At 40.4% G+C, this 18885-nt stretch overlaps 1 protein-coding gene and 1 non-coding gene across 5 annotated transcripts in view; one reads left to right on the forward strand and one right to left on the reverse strand.

Annotated features, from left to right (window-relative positions):
* LOC103177720 (A-kinase anchor protein 2) overlaps nucleotides 1-18885 on the forward strand; it is a 99706-nt gene that overhangs the window by 40268 nt on the left and 40553 nt on the right. Inside the window, exon 1 of one of the 4 annotated variants that reach the window (XM_007892031.2) lies at nucleotides 12498-12876. The exons of the other annotated variants lie outside the window; for them this stretch is intronic. The gene's annotated coding sequence lies outside the window, so the exon portion shown is untranslated. Of the gene's footprint in view, nucleotides 1-12497; nucleotides 12877-18885 lie in introns of those variants that run through there. 4 annotated transcript variants of the gene reach the window in all.
* On the reverse strand, nucleotides 18175-18246 carry trnav-uac. The gene has a single exon. It is a non-coding gene; the product is annotated as a tRNA-Val (tRNA).

The following is an 18885-nucleotide window of genomic DNA, read 5'->3' on the forward strand; positions in this document are numbered from 1 at the left end:
CATCCTAGTATAAGGGATATCCTCAAAATTATGAGGAAAATCACAGCAAAATCACAGCAGTCGAGTAGCATTTCATCCCTTTGGTGTCCTTGCTTGATCTTTTTACATCCCCCTGACAAATTCATTTTCAGTGATCCAAGTGTAAAAAATTTCAAGTCAGACGGCTGATTGTGATCTTAATCACTTGTCCTGATTGCTTTCTGGCTGGAAGTTACAGAGGAGATTGAAATAACAGAGAAGCCTGAAGAAGAGCATTGTACGTTATGGGGGAGGAGGGCCTTCAGGACAAACAGATAATCAGTCAGCTAACTTTGTGTGTATTTGAATGGCAGTATTTTCCCCACTTGCAATGACAATAGAACACTTTGGTCACCCTCCTACCCCTAACCTCCCTACCCTTCACCCCTCCTGATCCCAACCCCCTGCTTGGGTCCATTTCCCTGACTGTCCAGCACCTTGGGATATCCTCTTGACGTGAAAGGACCTACAAAAATGGAATTTGTTGTGGTTGATGCCTGGTCTGGGGAGGGAATTAATAATAATTTTGCCTACAAAAGGCAAATCACATTGTTGAGATGTCTCAAAGTGCTTCATTGAATAATAATAATACTTGCATTTGATATAGCACTTTTCACATCTACTCGACATCTCAAAGCGCTTCACAGAATATGCTGTAAAGTGAATTGACCCTATATTTGTGGGCGAATATATTGTCAAGAAGATTGACTGTAATTTGTAGGCAAAATTATTAATATTATTCATGAAAGATTCATTCCACAGAATGCCTGATTGGCTAGTGTCTGGGAATGAAGACTGGAAGTCTCGAATATCTTGTCAATCACTATAGTAGTAATAGTTATTCCTGCTGGTCAATTAACCCTTACTTTTCCAAATTGCTTTCCCCATGCGACTCCATACAGATGACTTGGGGGTGAACATGTTTGCACAGAAAGGTCAGTAATATACCTCGGAGACACAGTAGATAGGAAGGTACACTTGAGTCACAATAACAGTAGTGGAGCAGAGCAGTGTAGCGCCAGTTCTCAATCTTATTCGAGTGGAGAAGAAAAGAGGGAGCGGGTTAAGGTGAGAAAATGCAAGCATGGTGCTATTTGTCATACAATGTGTAGTGCTAATGATTTCTTTGTGAAGAAGAACATTTTATTAATGGAGAAAGGAAAGTAAGTCAATGTTTCGGGTCCATGACCCTTTGTCAGAACTAGGGAATGTTGGGAGGGAGAGGCTTTTAAGGGCTAACAGAGAGGGGGGAGGCAGGGCAAGGAACACAAAGGAAAAAAGGGGTAGAGGACAGGCGATGATGGGTTAAAGAGGTGTTGATAATGCAAAACAGAAGGGGGGTGGTTTGCAACAAAACAGGGGAAAAGAGGTGTTAATAATGCAAAACAAAGGTGGGGGGAGAGTGGAATTGCAACAAAATAGGCAGACCAGAGAGAGAAAAGGTGTGTCTGGGACCCAGATGATGTGGTAATGGTCACAGAAGAGGGGGCAGAGGAAGTTGAGCTGTTTTCCAGGCCATAACAGCTCACCTTCCTCCTCCTATAATTTCTACAACACCCCCACATTTGTTTTCAATTATTAGCACCTCTATTCGCATGTTTTGTTGCAATCCCCCCCTTTTTTGCATCATTAACACCTCTTTAACCCATCATTCCCTGTCCTTTACCCCATTTTCTCCTTTGTCTCCCTTGCCTGCCCCCCCCTCTCTGTTAGCCTTTAAAAGCCTCTCCCTCCCAACATGCCCCAGTTCTGACTAAGGGTCATGGACTGGAAACATTGACTCACTTTCCTTTCTCCATAGATGCTTCCTGACCTGTTGAGTGTTCCCAGCGACTTCTGTTTTTGTTTCAGATTTCCAGTATCTGCAGTATTTTGCGTTTTGATAATTTTATTAATGTTCTGCTGCCACATTGGCTTGAGTGAGGTTCCTGACTCAAGAAAGTAGGTTACAGGTGTACTTCTAGTGCCTGAGGTGGAAGGATGAACAGATGAAGTACAGGTTCCAGCAGTCCTCCACAGCATAACTCTGAGCATCGGTGACCCTGTTGAGGGCAAAATCTGTCAATAGCTTGTAATAAGAAAGGCTCTTCTTTTCTCCTTGGCCTTTCGTAAATCTGCTACATTTTTCTGATCTGCACCCTGAAGAAACTGCTCATTACCTCAAGTCCATCTGATAACACAGACTAAAAAGCCTTTTCACAGTAGTTGTCTCCCTCAGTAAGGGATTTCTCTTTATTCAAATTAAAGCTCCCATATTTGTGCCATATTCCCTCTTTTAACTAATGCTCCTGTAATCCTGCAGGGTTTGCAGTGGTTTGATGCACTTTTCGTGTTCATTTGGCACTAATGTTGCAATTTAATTCCTGTTTAAGTGCCATGGATTACATCTTGAACTCTACTCTCATAATGTTCTTCAGGAGGCAGATTCAGTCAGAAGCGCGTGGCAACTGTATAATAATAATGCTTGAATTTGATATAGCGCCTCATCATGTCTTTGAGACGTCTCAAAGCACTTCACAGAATAATAGTAATAATCCTTGCATTTGATATAGCGCTTTTCATGTCGGGAGGACGTCCCAAAGCACTTCACAGAACACACTGTAAAGTGAATTAACTGTATATTTTGTGGGCGAAACACGGCAGCCAATTGCGCACAGCCATGGATTGACTGTTGAATGAAGTAGACTATCCTTAAGGTTATTAAGAAGAGGAGGCTATTTTGCATATTGAGCTTGTATAACTCCAGTTTTACTCAAACTCCACTTTCACTGAAGTTGATGCAAAGGAAATTGTTAAACTTATAATAATTAAATTTGAAGATTCTGAGCAGTCACATGGACCATCCTTTAGGTTATTAGGAAGAGTAGGCTATTTGGCTCATTGAGTCTGTTCTGCTACTTTATTAGATCACAATATGTCTTTTAAGCTAATTTTTCTTCCTCCGGGAATAGAGCACTGTACGAGAGAGGAAGAGGAGAGGTGGAGGCTTGTATAGAGTATAAACATCGACACAGACCAGATGAATTGAATGACTTGTTCTTGTACCATATCATTCTATCTAATTCCCCCTGTGCCTTAATACATTTACTTCATCTCCCTGTTGAACATTACAATCGAATTTTGATTCACAGCCTTCTTGGGCATTCTCACAACCCCTTGTGGGAACAAATGTTTCCTGATCTAAATGTTAACAGGTTTGGCATTAATTTGAATACTTGTGTCCCTTTTCTCTTGACATTATTTGAGAAAAGGGACACATGGAGTTTTGGAGAAAAAGCACATAAATGGGTCTGAATGGATAACTCTTTCAAAGACCCAATGCAAACCTTCTGTGCTGTAAATCCCTATTTTACTAAATTTAATAACCAGTGCTAGTAACTGGTACAAGAGCCAGTATTTAGCTCTACATGTGCAGATTTCCGCTAAATTTAAGCACCCAATGAGAACTATTCAAAGGCTGTTGAACCTATTTGCACAATAGCAATAAGACAATTGTTAATGATCACACATCCTTGTCCTGTCTTTGTTTGTGCACATTATTCATGAGCATGTACCTTTACATTCAGGCATGTGGTTTATGTGTTAGTGGTTCAGTAAACCAAGGATATGTAATGGAGTGCAGAGGAACCACACATCCCCATTATTATTATTATTATCCCCATGTTACCTCTCTGCACATTTACTTTGTGGGCACTATTAGCATTGGGGTGCAAGCTCAGACTTTTTGAATTCAAATAATATGAGTTTACTTTCCAATGCAGTGCTGGGGTGTGCTGTATTATCACAGGTACTGTCCTTTAGGTGAGACTTTAAACCGAGGTCCAGTCAGCTTTTTCAGAAGGACGTTAAAGAACCCACGGCACTATTTAAAAGGCAAAGGGAGTTTCTTCTGGTGTTCTGCCAACAATATCCCAACTAAAATTGGTCATTCACTTCATGACTGCTTGTGAAACATTGCTTACGCAAATTAATGTTTGCATTCACAGTCATTCCCACAAACTTCTAAATCAGAGGCAAGAGCGCTACCAACCGAGCTAGGCTGACACCATGGGATAACACCAATGTGCTTCAGTGTGGGGACTACCTGAGATGCTGCAGAGCTCCATTAATCCTAGTTAATGTTACACAGTCTGAGGAAGGACAGAATATGTAAGTGGCCTTTAAGCATCTTGTTATTCTGGCTTTTGGTAAAATGAGAATGCTGGTATTATTGTGCTCTGGCATATCTAGTAGGAGGCATTCTGCCCAGCTTCTCAATCAACTGCTTCATTAAATTTGGACAGTTAGAGGTGCTTCCTCCAGATCTCTGACCCTAGAATGACGAATGTCTCCAATTTAGAAATAAATAGGCCAGTAAATTGTAATTGTAAGAGTGGTTCCATTGTTACTGTCTATTGTCTGATTAAGGAGACTGCAATGGCAGATCAATTGGAAAGTAATGGTAACTGATAAAACTGTAGTGAACAACTGTTTGTTGTTCTGAAAAACAAAGGTTGATGTGCAGCCATGTTAAGGGATAAAGGTGGAACAGACACAGGCATCACATGTAGCATAGCTCTATTTGACCCTCCTCACCTGTTCCCCCCACCTTCCCCCTCACTTGTGTCCCGCTTCCGCCTCCCCAGTGTCACTCTCCCACCCCCTCCCCGCATCCTTGCCTGTGTACCTCATCCCCTCACTGTCCCCCCTCACCAATGACCTCCCTTTATCCATTCCCCTCTTCACCAGTGCCTCAATTGAGTGTCACCAGTTTCTTGTTAAAGCTTTTAAAAATCATCTTGAACCTCCTGTGAGCCCTCTCCAGGTCCACCTGGAAACTCTTACAGTTGATCGTGATCTCTGCCTGGCCCCATGCACCTTGTCACATTGAAGTCACTTTGGAGGCAGCAAAGTGCGCCGTGTGGTCCAAGCCACACTTTGTTTTTGTGGAGCCGGCAGGTCACAGGATACTGGACCTGTTCAAAAAGCAGCTTCGTGCTGTGGTGGCTGGGTATTCTGGAGGGATGAGATCAGATGAGAAGGGCCGTCTTCATCCAAATCCATCTTGTGATCTTGTGGCCGCTGCTGTCTATAAATTTCCTGCTGGTTCATTCACTTTGAGTGCAGGAAATTGAAAAAGGTTTGCTCCTCCGGATTTTGGATAATTATCCCCAAGACCAGATCACATGATCGTGCTGAATGAGTGCCCATCCTCCAGTAACAGATACCTTGTATCATGTTCCGTGATGGTATTGTTTTGAATGCAAAAGAAACATTTCTTTTGTGTTGAAAAAAGTACCGGAAAGAGAAGTGTCAGGGAACCGTGGAAATAAATTCAGATTCCTGCTCAATAATTTTAAGCTTGATAACTGGGTAGAAGCTTTATAAATCTAAATTGTATTTTATTGTATTGTAAGTGGTAAAGAAGTGTTTGAGATTGTAACATCTTGTAGCATATATGCTGTAAATGAAAAAAATAAAGTCCAATATCGAAATGAATGCTACACAATTGGAGAGAAATCTCACCTGGATCGAGATTTTGCTTGATTTACGTAACATTTCACAGGGTTCTGATTTGGCAAATTGTTGAATTCAGTCTCAGCTCTGAAGTCTTAAAAGAAAGCTCCTGTTGCTTCAAAATTAAGCTTGTACTTTAAGATTTTGCTAAATTCAGGAAGCTCTGAAACGCTAGGAAAATAGAGTGTTCCCAGTCCGCTGTGCGAAATGTTTTGAGACATCCTCCCAAATTGAATGACACAATATAAATGTAGTAAAATATAATTGTAAAATAAAATTGCCTGACCATTCCTTGATAAACTTTGTCAGGGTACTCTAAGTATAATTATTTATAAATATTTATCTTCACTGTAATGGGATGCTTTTGTACATTATTTGGGACCTGTTCTTAGATAATTAATCACTGGAAGGGATTGCCAGGAACGGTGGTTGAGGTACTAATTTAAAAAGTATTTCAAAGCTGTGATGCTTGTTAGGTAGTTTACAGATTGGTTTCCAGATGCAAAATGAGAAGCCATTTGAGAGCTGCTGGCCCTATTAAACTGAATGAAATCAATTTGCAAGTTAGAAGACCTCGCCTCAGTGAGATTGTTGGAGAGGCTACCAAATAATGTACAAAAGCATCCCTTTACAGTGAAGATAAATATTTATAAATAATTATACTTAGAGTACCATGACAATTTAATTCTAAACTGTGTCCTCTTACTACTACTGTCCTGGTTCAATCTAAAGTGGAGTCCTATAGTTCAGTGGTTAGAGCGCTCGCCTCACAAGCGAGAGACCTGGGTTCGATTCCCGGCAGGGTGAAACCTTGGGTAAGTTTCCTTACTCCACACGCCTAATAATAATCCCTCAAGAAAACAAAAGAATAATAAATTGGTCACTTCAATCAACAACTGTTTGTGGGACACTGATGTGCGCAATTGGATGCTACGTTTTGTCCACAAATATACAGTCAATTCACTTTACAGTATATTCTGTGAAGCGCTTTGAGACATCTAGAAGATGTGAAAAGTGCTATATCAAAATGCAAGGATTATTATTATTATAAAGTGTTGTTATGAGTTTACTTTTAATCCCATTCAAAATTTTAAACACCTTTATGAGGTGACCTTTATGAGTCATTCTCCTTGAAAATTAGCCTGGCACCAATGTGTGTCCTTTGCAATGAGCTTTGTTTAATTCTAATGTCCATAAGTTCTATGATCTTATATAAACACCATTATCAACTTGTTTCAGAGCCAGGAATGTACTTGTGCTGAATATCACGGAAACCCTTGGCTGAGATGTTAGAGAATGTCTGATTCCTGTTTATACAATCTCACTCATGCACCAGCAATGGGAGAGTGAGAAAGCAGGGAGAATGACCTTCATAGAATTGAGACATCCTCTATGATGTCTCACAGAATGATACAACATGAAAACAGCCCATTCTGGACAACTAATCCATTTTGTGACTATACTCCACACAAACCTCCACCTCTCCTGTCCTTCTCACCCATGCCTTTCTCTTCTTTTCATTCCCATGTGATTTAAGATTTCTCTTAAATCATCCTTCTAGCTAAAATAAAACAGACCATTTTGATCACTGTATTGTATTTCAGTTATCGCCATAACGAAAATCCATTTTATTTTAATGGGAGAAAGGAGTACTTTCCCAATCTACCCTGGGTTAAAATCACGGAACAAATTTGAGACTCCAGGCTGCGTTAAGGAATGGGTGAATATGCCTAAATGAAAATACATTGTTAATGCACCATTGACTGAGGTTCACTTGAGAGAATGCATGTGGATTGTGGAATGACTTAGCTCCTCCAGGGAAGGCTTGCCAGACAGTACTTTCAATGGTATCATATATGGTTTTAGCTGATTAGATTCCAGCAGATTTTCAGACCCCGAGGCATTATATAAAACAATTCTAAACTATATTGCATTTACCAAAGCGAATAAACTAAGACAGAACCAATAGGAGTATTTAAAAGACAAACAGATACTTGGGCAGTAGAGGTATTATGGCGAAAGGATGACGCATTGAGCTTAAAATCAGTGGAAAAGGCTGAATGGGCCGAACAACCTCCTGCTGTTCCTGTTTTCTTATGTTCTTAGTAAACAAATCATTCAAAGTTACCAAATTAATTCATTATGTCAGTAGCTTGACTTTCAGTCATGTCAAGTATTTGTCCTTGGTACACTTATAAACTTATAAATGTGTACCTGTGTTTGTTGTCTGAACATGTCCCTGTGTTTGTGGTGTACACTGTTATCAGTGGAAACCAGTTGTGTTTAATGTTTGCGTTGGTGTTGTGGTTCATGTTATATAGTAGTGGGGTGGGGGTGGTGCAGGGAGCTTGTTTCATCGTCCTCAGATACAATATCAAAATTATAGCATGGTGGAGGCGGGATGTCTGACTACCCCATGTTTTTTAACCTTCCTTATGTTGAGATAAGTCTCTTTAAGATCAGAAACACAGTTTGTGGAGACATCAGGATTATCACAAGAAGAAAAGGGGTTTCAGTGGAACAAATAAATATAGATTTAGGTGTCAGCTGTCTTGATGGGTAGCGCTCTTGCCTCTGAGTCAAAAAGTTGTGCGTTCAAGCCCACATCAGGACTTTGAATTCATTGTCTAAATCGACATTTCATTGCAGTGCTGAGGAAGCATTGTATGTCAGAGGTGCCGTACTTGAGATGAAATATTAAACTAAAGTCCTGGCTGTGTGTTCAGGTGGATGTTCACTTTCAAAAATAATAATTTCTCTAATTAATCGAATAATGAAAAATAATTTTCCAATTGTTCTCTAATTGAAAAGAGAAGGGAGTTTCTCCCACTGTCCTGACCAATAATCCCACAAAAAAAAATTGGTCATTTATTTCATGGCTGTTTGTGGGACATTGCTGTGTACAAATTGGCTGCCACATTCGCCTACAAAACACTCAGTAAATCCTGTGAAGCGCTTTGTGGTATCCTGCTGACGTGAATGGCACTATACCAAATGCAAGTATGATATTAAAAAAGCCATGGCATTACTCGAAGTGAGAAAGGAGTTTCTCCCTGTGTCCTGGTCAATAGTTCTCCAAAATAAAATTCATTCACTTCACAGCCACAAATTGACTGATATGTTCACCTACATCAACTGCAAATTGCAGTACCTCCTGTAAGGAATTTGAGATATCCTGCCAATGTGAAAGGTGGAATATCAAATGGAAGGATTATTTTATGTTTGAGAGAGTGAGAGAGAGGGTTGTTAGAATGTGTAGCTTTTTACAACAATTTTGTACCTGAGTCTATAACAGTATTTAAAGAAATAATTGAATTAATACTTGAGGGAAAATAATAATGGCTGAGGGATTAGGAGTAGATAACTTTAGTTGGGGGGAAAAGAGGAAATGGGATAGCTAGCGCAGCACAGATACAATTAGCTAATTATCCCTTTCTAATCTGAAAATTGTACATAATATTAATCCTTGCTTATGATATAGCCCATTATCATATTATTGAAATGTGCCAAAGTGTTTCACAGGATTTTTTACTGTGAAATGCAATGGTGGTGTATGTGAAGACAAATGCTCCCAACCAAGTCAATTGTGAAAGTAAAGGCTACTCTACAAAATGTCTCCCCGACTCCCAAATTACAACAAACACTGACAATGGAGCGAGCTCCAGGAATCACAACAAACATAAGGGCCTAATGTAACTTCCTGTGATCAGAGATGCTTTCTGAGAACTCATTCGAACTGGAGACAAGCATCCTCACAATCAGCCAGCAATACCTCTGTCTGTTACACATGGTGCATTTTCATCCAATTAATTCAATTAAAGTTCTATGGTGGTGTACTCACAGATAGTCCCCAGTCAATTCAGCACAGATCACAAGAAGACTTTGATTGGCCAGGTATTTTGCATTTTAGCCAAGCCATATCTAGGCATGCAGCTTCCCAGTGCTCACCTTAAAAAAGTAAGGTTTTAATTTGGTGTATATCCTTTTGGAATCTCTTGATGAGGAATCAGTCATGAATGGGGACTTCCTCTGGCATGTCATGACAATCTGCTGTGGCTGATACAATCTACTTTCAAGAGGAGTTTCTGCATGTTAATGGAAAAGTTAACTTTATTACTTATTAAGGAATCCTATTAAGAAATACCACAAATTAGACCTAGGTTCTGGGTTAGTAAACTACTCATATCGAATTTAGGCTGTGCCTGCCTGGTAAGTATAGAGGAGGATACTCCTTACAGAGTCTCCATATGTTCCCATTGGCAAAAGTGGAATGTGTCACTTTGGAGATGAGAGAGTGGACTGTATTTTTTTGTTTGCAGTTGTCTTTGAATATTTGCTGTGTTAAACCAAATAACCTGCTAACGGCAGCAAGGAGGAAGGTGAGAATTAATCTCAACCAGTTTATCGGGTGAAGTCATTTTATTTTTGGAATTGTTTGCATAATGAAAAGGTTGATGGTTTTACATAAAGACCATCACAAATGAGGAATTTCAGCATTCCAGGCACTTTGTTTGCCTTGTTGTTGCTTGTTGTATGCCCAGTTCTATTCGAGGTAGAATGCTGTTTTATGTATCACATTGTCAGTGTCTTGATGGAGAAGTCCAATGGAATGCAAAGACTTCAGCTGTTGTAGAAGTCATTGGCAATCTGGAAATGAAAATGAAAGAAATAGTGGTGTATTTGGAATGTCAGCTTGGCTCAGTTGGGAGGGCTCTGACCTCTGCAAGTTGTGGGTTTAAACTCGACTTCAGGAATTTTAGCTCACAGTCTAGGCTTTCACTGTAAAAGCACATTTTCTGGATGATATGTAAAACCAAGGTCCTGTCTGACTTTTGAAGATCCCATGGCACTATTGGGAAAGAGAAAGGAGTGTCCTGGCCAACAATCCCCCAGATAAATTGATTAATCGCTTCATAGGTATTTGTAATACATTGCTGCATGTATTTGGTTGATACATTTACCCATAAATTTACACCATTACTAGATTTTAAAGAAACACTGTGAAGCACTTTGAGATATTCTTGACCTTATATGACCTTATATCAAACGCATGGGTTATTACTATTTATGAGTGCCCGCCAGTATTTTCAACAGCATCTGGAAACATCTGCCCAATAAATTCTAAAACATCTGTTAGAACAAGTTTGAGCCCCTCCCAATGCCATACTATTGTTTTGAATGCGAAGGTAGAATGCTAGTCTTTTCGTGAATGGTATGAATGTTGCTCTTTATCCTGAGTGTAAGAAGAGATTTTTTCCCCTTTCCTCTTTTCCTGTATACTCTCTCTCCAACACTAACACACACACATGTTCTATTTCTCCAATCCCCCCACCTTGCACCCTCCTTCCCCTCTTTTAGACCATGACTGAAGACCTTCCTTTTCAACCGTGCTTATGGTCACTTCCTCCGTCCCCCCAGCTTGGCATTAGACTTCGCCTCTGTTAAGCACTCTGAAATGTTGTCCCCCCCACCCCATGAATGGTGCTATATAAATGCAAGTTGTTGTTGTTATTCTTCTCACTCACAAACATACACTCCCATTTTATCCTCCCTTCCCCCAAAATGACAAAATCAAAAGGTTTGAGGAGGAAGGCTCCTTCACCCCATTTGATCTCCTCCTTCCAGAATACCAACCTACACTGTCTTCCTATTAGAGTGTCAGAATAAGTCCAGTAGGTTCAGTGGTGTCTGGTGACTGTTCTAACTGTTGATTACATTGAAGGAATATCTCCTGGTGTCCTTGTCAACAATATCCCAAATAATAATAATAATAATTATCCTAGCATTTGATATAGCGCTTTTCACGTCTTCTAGACATCTCAAAGCACTTCATAGAATATACTGTAAAGGGAATTGACCGTATATTTGTGGGCGAAATAAAATTCATCATTAATTCTATGGCCATTTGTGTAATACTGCTGTATGCAAATTGGTTGCCACATTCACCTAGAAAATATACACTCCACTTTTCCGGCAGGGTGAAACATTAGGCAAGTTTCCTTAATTCATATGCTTTCGTTTACCTAGCAATAAGCAGGAACCCGGTTATTAGTCGATTGGTGGATCGCTTTTCTGGGAGGAATAATTCGTTCAAAAAATAAATAAAAATAATTTGGTCACTCAATCCATGACTGTTTGTGGGACACTGCTGTGCACAATTGGCTGCCACGTTTCGCCCACAAAATATACAGTTAATTCACTTTGCAGTATATTCTGGGAAACACTTTGAGATGTCTCAATGAAATGATAAAGTGCTATATCAAATGCAATTACTATTATTATTATTACTATTATTAAATCCTGTGACGCACTTTGAGGTCTCTTCCCTATGTCAAAGTTGCTATATGAAATGCAAATATTATTGTTATTCAAAGTAAAGAAATGCTTCTTGGTGTCTTTCCTAAAATTGCCCTTCACAACCCTGAACTTGTGCCCTCTTGTCCTGCTTGCCTTACTGTATCTGACGATATTGTCCTTAGTTTATTTTCTCTGTCCTATGTAGCATCTTATACAGAGTTGAAAGGAATCCAAAGCTGACTTTTTTCACGGTTGAAGAGCCCAATCCATCTAGCTCTTCTGATAGCTCCTCCCGCTGACACTGGGAATCACCTGCCCACTGCACTGTTTCTGGAGCTTTAACGTCACAATGATTAGAATGAACCGGATCAAAGTGGTGCAGCCGCCTGGTGAGGCTTCCTGTAAAAATGGAATTCAAGTCTGTGATTTCCACTTTGAGTCTCATAGTTGGAATTCCAACACTTTAGAGAGCAGGGCACCAGTGCAGATATCTATGAAATCACCATCCAGAATCCTCTACACAAGAATTTCTAGGCTCAGTACTCATTCCCACACAAACGTGTGATACTAAGAGATGAAAAATTCTATACGAGCACAGAGAAGAAAATCAATAGTTCATTAAACAAATCAAGTTCGGAAGTGCAAAGCTAATCCTGTTGTGGTTAAACAAAGTGAGACGTGCAGGCAATAAAGGAAATCTTGCAGTGAGCAGGGTCTTAACGGAGTGCTTGTGAAGAGGGAGGAGGGAAGGGGTGTGGTAGGAGTGCTGTCAGAGAGAAAGAGCAGTGACAGATTGCAATGTGCCAGGCCAAACTCAAGAGCTTCTTTGTAGTGAATGGATTGAGAGGAGGCGTGTTCTCCCCTCACACAGCCCCAGCTCTCTGACATCACTTGATGCAGGAAAGGAATTTTTGAGGAAAGCGAGAGAGAGAGAGAGAGGACATTGTGATACACTATCAAGCTGCAGAAACGCAGGGGAGACTACATCTGTCTTACTGCATATATAATCTGCTGAGGATTTTGTTTGTGTGGGTGAAAAACTTTGACGAAGACAGCAGTACGAAGGTGAGATTCAGTACTTTGATAGTTTTCATTCATGGTGTTGAATGTGGTAGAAGTAAAATCATGTGGCTCCCAGACTAGTAGATGGGAGTATAATGCAGCCCTGAACTAGTAGAGCGATGCTTTATACTGTCCAGCAAATGCTTGACAGTCTTTTCATGACATCCTGTTGTGGAGTCGTACTTTAAAGAAGAACCAAACTGAAAGGGATAAATGATGGTCACTCATTTAGGGTACACAGCACTTGTAAAGACAGTTCTGTCTTTCCAGAGCGGGTGAATCCAAACTTTTAGGGCTTTATCATTGAGTTTAATTGCACAGTGTCAGGAGACTCTTCATCTGCTGTAAAACAGGAGCGACTGGTGCTTTAGTGCTTCCCAGAACGTGTGCTTTAGTTTGCAAGGTTGCAGCTGTTAAGTTGTGAAGTGCAGTGAGAGGCGGTGGAGATCTGTAGACTATTTCCCTCCTGCTTGGGTCCTGACCCAACTGTCCAGCACCTTGGGACGTCCTCCCGACTTGAAAGGCGCTCTATAAATGAAATCTTGTTGTTGTTGTAGAGTGCTGGAGGTGGCCTTGCTTGATGGGTGAATAACTCATAGAAGCACAACTGCAGACTGAATTTTTTCTTTGCCTCTCAAAGCGCTTCACAGAATATTCTGTAAAGTGAAGTGACTGTATATTTTGTGGGGGAAACAATAAATAATGTGGATGTGCACGCATCCCATGTTGGGAGTTCCAGTAGACTTAGTTACTCAGTTGTTTCAGACAAATAGCATTCCCTCTCTGGCTTTACATTTTTGTTCAAGCATTGTTAGTTAATGAGATAGACAAGAGTAGTGAAGATGGCATTTCTGCTACATTGTGCAATTCAGTACAGCTTGTTCATGTAGCCCCATTTCTGTATATAGATTTATTGTTTCAAATCAATAATGAACTGTAAGGGCCACTTAAGAATATAAGAAATGCTAGACAAAGATAGAATCTCAACAAAACTTTGCTTGAAAAATGCATGACACTTTATGGCAATTACTTCAGACGTGTCCTTTGCGTGTGACATGTACGACAGGAAAATGTTGTGTAAACAGAAAGGAGGTTTGCCAAATATCTTTCATGTAGACGGTGCCTATTTAAGAGACCCTGGCCTATTGCAAGATTTACCTTAGCCTAACTGTGTCAGTGCTTCAGCAGAAGGTTGCAATTGCCTTGAATAGGTCAGAGCCATGAAGTATAGTTTGGCTTGCCTTTGAGTATAAATCTGAAGTTCTCTCTGATAATCCTTGAATTTGATATAGAGCATATAAAGGAGAAGTTGGGTCTCCTTAGGGTTAAATTAGCTCCAAGGTGACTTGCTTGGCCACAGAATGTCTGAATTGAGTAATTCCCCTTTGGTGATTCGTTGTTGGGAAACCAGTCTGGCTGCTGGGGAAAATGATCCCCAGTACTCCAGAGCAATGCTGATAATGGACCAGCCAACCTGGCTAGTGAGTAGATTTTGGATGGGTTGGACCAGTCATTAGACCCAGAGATATTTCCCACTTGGCTTCTGTTTACTCTGCAAGCCAGAGCCTAACTGGTTCTAGATTGCCAGACAGTACTGCCATTGGCAAGCTGTGCAGTTTTAGCTGGTTAGACTTCATCAGTACCCCAGTAGATACTCTGGGGACCCCAAGTGTTAACTCTTGCCAATCTGCAACTATACTCTCTGAAATTATAGAAACAAGCAGGATGTGTCCCTTCAGAGAGAAAGTGCGCAATCAATCCCAGACAAAGGGAAATTTCCATGTGTAGATGAAATACATAAGTGGAACTCTCAAGCTCATTTGGATACTCTTCAGCAGTGTGATGAGTTTTCACATGTGTCAGACATCCAGCTGACCAATATATATATGATGCACAAAACATCAAAATGCCTCGAAGCACGTCCCAGGTAATTGCTTTCAAGTGCAGTGACTGTATATTTTTTCGGCAAATGATAAGATAATAAGCATTCGCACACTCTGCCACTAATCCCTGCTGTCATATTATCATCAGCATCGGAAGGAATGACTGCACTAAAGAGTCATTCTTTAATACTCCTCGGGGTAGGTTCTCATTGCGTTTTTTGTTTGCAGGGCTTTTAAGAAGCCTTATCTTCCATAACTGGTTGTTTCTAAAGGAAATACTATGATGTCTATTTCTTGGCGGAGCATGGTGATGATGGAGTTCAAATCTCACTGTTATTTCCAAGCAGTTTGGTGCAATGAGGAATGCTGATCAGAGAAGAACAATAACGTGTACCTTAAATTTATGGGAATAAAAATGCAATTTGAGCAGCTTCAGAAAGGCTCAGTGGGCAGCTCAAGCGGTGGTAGTTGGTGCTTGATTTTTTTCATGTTATATGATTTTATACAAGGTTTTTCATTGTATTGTGTGTTATTTCATATAGAAAGACGGGACTCTGTCTATGAGTCAGGCTGACACCTAAACTGCTTAACAGTTCCTACAACTGCACTTGCCAACATATGTTAAACCAGGTCAGTGAATGGCATAGTTTAGTGTAGCTTTATCTAATCAAGTAATCAGAATCAAAATTCAAATTCATAGAAAAAAAATGTGGAAATGCTGAAAATCCAGAGCAGATCAATCAATGGTTTGGTTGGAGTCATACGGGAAATGTTAGCCTATTTTTCTCTTTCAGACACTGAATGACCTGCTATGTATTTTCAGCCTTTTCTATTATTGCAAAAAATCCTAATTGCCTCATTGGAAAGGAATTTAAATGGTGCTTTGTTATTAGGTTAATCTGTTTCAGGTCACCAAGAGAGAGTATTTGTGATATAATTTTTTTTTGGTCAGCCAGGTGCGGAAACCCATCACGATGCTTAAGAATATGCATCCCACCGACAAAAATAATTCCCATGTATGGAACTCTCACTGGAGGAACCCAACCTAATTCCTGAGAGTATAAGGCTTGGAGATTCCAGTGTGAGTTGGGGTACTGCTGGAGTTTAACCAACTAAATCATTATAGCCATTGAGAGCATTGCCTGGTGAGCTTTCCCGCTGTTTATTCAGTGAGGAACACCCTACCCGTTAGGGCTTTTGCTTGCAGGGTTAACAGGAGCTGAGTGGGAAGAGTCACAGCCTTCATTGAGATGCAAATTCGTCAGCTGATAGGATCCATTATTAATGTTGATTACAATTTGCACATTGTTCATAAATAGGTGCATTAATATGGATGAGTTATAGATGAACAAGGATAAACTAACAACTGCCAGTGCAGCTCATAAGTGCAGTGTCCTATCGATCTCATCTCACCATTGTATACTCCACTATTCGCAAAGTAAAATTCTGGCTTGAAACAGAGCATAACCAATTATTTGCAAAAATATCAGATTTGATTTAGAGGCAATAAAAATCCACAAAGTTTTGAAAAAAATCTGGAAAATTTTCCTGTTTAAATCCACATTTGAGGCATGAACATGACAACAATTGGGTTCCTCCGATAGCACCATGTCATTGTGTCTCAACTTTCAGTTGAAACAAAGACTTGAAAACTATCATGTGAAATGTGTGGTGTAACAGCTATTGAGCATTTACACCAGAGTGGTGGAGCTGCATCAAAATAGCTGGCTGAAAACTCACCAGCAAACCAGCTATGCCCCTTTCAATAATATGTCAACTTTGTCAACACAGTGCAGTTTGGTGCTGGTGTTTTCAATATAAACATCCAAAGCCAGCCTAAAGACCTTATTACACACACAGTACATTTACCCCTAATATTTTGCATTCAAGCACTCCAGTAGAGATACTAAATCCCATGTGGGCCAAAGGTCACACCATCCAAACTCCCTGAAATGAGCTGGTTATTGATCTGTTTGAAAGGAGAATGTGGGGACAAGCTTCTGTTTCTGGTTCAATGTACTTTAATTAATAGTAGTGCCAGGAAAGTAATCTTTGTCAGAACTGAAATCTGAGACCCTCCCATTGAAGAAACTAGAAAAATTGACCTGCTGCTGCTCAATCTGGCTGAATGCATCATCGAAGAACAGGCTGGTAACTTAAAACATCTCTAAAGAGAAACAGCCCTTGCATTTGGGTCAAACACAATCCAGAGAAACAGACTTTCTCCCAGTATTTTAGTTGTAGGGGAAGGTTATCGTAGGTGGTTTTGCTGCACGGTTTAGATGAAGCGTTCACCTGAGACCATTCATAGCACGATAACTGGGTCAAGCTTTTTCTGAACACAGCCAATGTGTTCAGCACGTCTCAGCTGCACACGAGTGGTCAGAGGTCAACCCCGGCCTTGAAGGTAGAGGGATGTACTGATTGTAAGTCAGCTCATGAGGAGGAGCTACAATAAGAAGCCTGATTGTGTTAAAGTGAAAACTAATTGAAAAGCAACACACGGCCATGAGATCTGTTATATCATTCCAGACCCTGTTACATACATCTAAGAACAGAACATAGCTTGAGGCAATGTCACAGTTAGTGAGAATATCATTGCCCAGTTCTTCCGATGAGTTCCTGCAATAGGATAGTGAGGGAGGCAGAAGGCATCATGTAATATTAATATCAGTGACAATAGCACATGTCATGTTCCCCCTTTCTCACCACAGGGAGTTCCTCTCAATATCTGGCCAACAATCCCTCTGATAAATTGATCATTCATATCCTGGCAGTCTGTTACTGTGTGTAAATTGGCTGTTGCATTTGCCAGAAATAGACAGTTACTATACTTTACACTTTTCAACTTTGAGACTTTTCAGCAATGTACTATGGTGTTATATGAACTGCAAGAATTGTTATTTTTCAATCGTAGAACTCCTATTTGGTACCTTATTTTAACTTTTATTAACCTCGCAAGCAAGAGACTTGAGTATGATCCCCTGCATGACAAAACGTTGGGCAAATTTCTTTACTCCACGTGCTTCTGTTTACCTAGCAGTAAGTAGGAACCCAGATGTTAGTCATTTGGTGGATCGCTTTTCCAGGGATAATAATAATTCCTTCAAAAAAATAATAAATTGGTCACTCAATCCACAACTGTTTGTGGGACACTGCTGTGCGCAATTGGCTGGCGTTTTTCGCCCACAAAATATACAGTCAACTCACTTTACAGTATATTCTATGAAGCGCTTTTAGAAGTCTTGAAGACATGATGAGGCACTATATCAAATGCAAGGATAATAATTCACACTGAGTATGGTGTATGAGTTTGGTTGAAAGTTCAGCTTAATCTTACTGGACACCATTTCTAATCAACCCCAAACTCCAGTGCCACCCCCTTTGCTCATGTCTTCAGCCACCATGAAGCCACCATTCACCCTGCTGGGAATCGAACCCAGGACACTTGCTTGTAAAGCGAGTGCTCTAACTACTGAGCTACAGGACTCTTAATATAGATTGTCCTGGGCAACAGTCCTCCTCATAAATTGGTCATTTACTCATAGTTGTTTGTGCAAATTGGATGCCAAGTTCGCATGCAAATACATGCACTACACTTGGCAAATACAAGGACTTATTATCTGGATAGATTGGGAAGGTGGGCTAACATGAAGCTGATTCAGTTCAATGTAAATAATGTGGAGTGCTGTGAGTATGAAAGGACGATAGTTTCAGGTGTACTCAAACTCTGTACGCCCATCAACCCTGTCCTTGCCAGGTTCCATTGGCCTTCTGACTCTGAAAGGATTGATTTCGAGATCCTCACCTTCACATAGAAATTCCTTCATGCCATTGCACCTCTTTACCTCTCTGACTTGCTCATACCCCACTTCTCTGCCACCCACTTTGCTCATGTGTTCAGCCACCATGCTCCTAACCTCTGGAACATCTGCATCAACCCCTTCTTATCTATCTTTATATCTCACCTTAAGACCACCTCTTCGACCGCACCTATGGTCACCTCTCCTTCCCTCTTCTCCTTTGCTTGTCTCGAACAGACATTTAGAGATCAAGAAACTGATAATGAAGTTATACAGAGCACTGGTCCAGCCCATCCACTGTATTGTGTACAATTCTGGACTGTGTC

The sequence above is a fragment of the Callorhinchus milii genome, unplaced genomic scaffold, assembly GCF_018977255.1.
Source record: "Callorhinchus milii isolate IMCB2004 unplaced genomic scaffold, IMCB_Cmil_1.0 Scaffold1, whole genome shotgun sequence".
Taxonomy (NCBI): domain Eukaryota; kingdom Metazoa; phylum Chordata; class Chondrichthyes; order Chimaeriformes; family Callorhinchidae; genus Callorhinchus; species Callorhinchus milii.